Source organism: Thunnus albacares, chromosome 17 (genome assembly GCF_914725855.1).
Source record: "Thunnus albacares chromosome 17, fThuAlb1.1, whole genome shotgun sequence".
Lineage (NCBI taxonomy): Eukaryota > Metazoa > Chordata > Actinopteri > Scombriformes > Scombridae > Thunnus > Thunnus albacares.
In genome coordinates this window covers 22,030,911-22,031,593 of record NC_058122.1, presented here as the reverse complement: position 1 = coordinate 22,031,593, position 683 = coordinate 22,030,911, and positions in this window count along the sequence as shown.

Sequence of the window (683 nt, the reverse complement as noted above, 5' to 3'; positions counted from 1 at the left end):
TTTTTTTTTTTTTTTTTTTTTTGGAGCTGCAGAGAGAGGGAGAGAGCCAAACAACGCTACAGGGTCTTGGGTAACTTTCTCCCAAAACATTCCCGAATCTCCCCACCACACACACACACACACACACACATGGAAAGACACACAAGCTGATATGCAGACACACACAGATTAATTCTTAGAAGAATGTCAGAACATTCCTGGCCTGCGTTCAATGGACAAACCAGTATTACAGAGAGAGTAAATGTGATGGCCACTGTTAAGGGATTTAACTCTTCATCAAATGAAGTTTAAAGAATAATGAGGCTTAACATCGCAAACCATTGTTCTGTATTTGCGAGCAGGCACGCTCTTTACTTATTTAGCACTTTTGAGACAGACGACAGTGACGGCCTCTAACAAAAAAAATCGATCAGGCTTAAAAGATCCCTCTTAACCTCACACATACACACACTTCCACACTTCCCTCGGTGTTGAAGGTCACTAAACAGCTACCTCTAGATAGAACTGCACTTGAGTATGACCTGTGTTAGCTTTGTTCTGCAGGCTGTCCGGTCCAAGTAGATGTTTATTACAAAAAAGGGGGAAGCGTTGCAGCCGGTAAACCACCGACACCACCCCTCCCAACTCATACATAGAAAGCAGGAGAAAGCCTATTTTGTGATTTAAAAAAAAAAACAAAACAA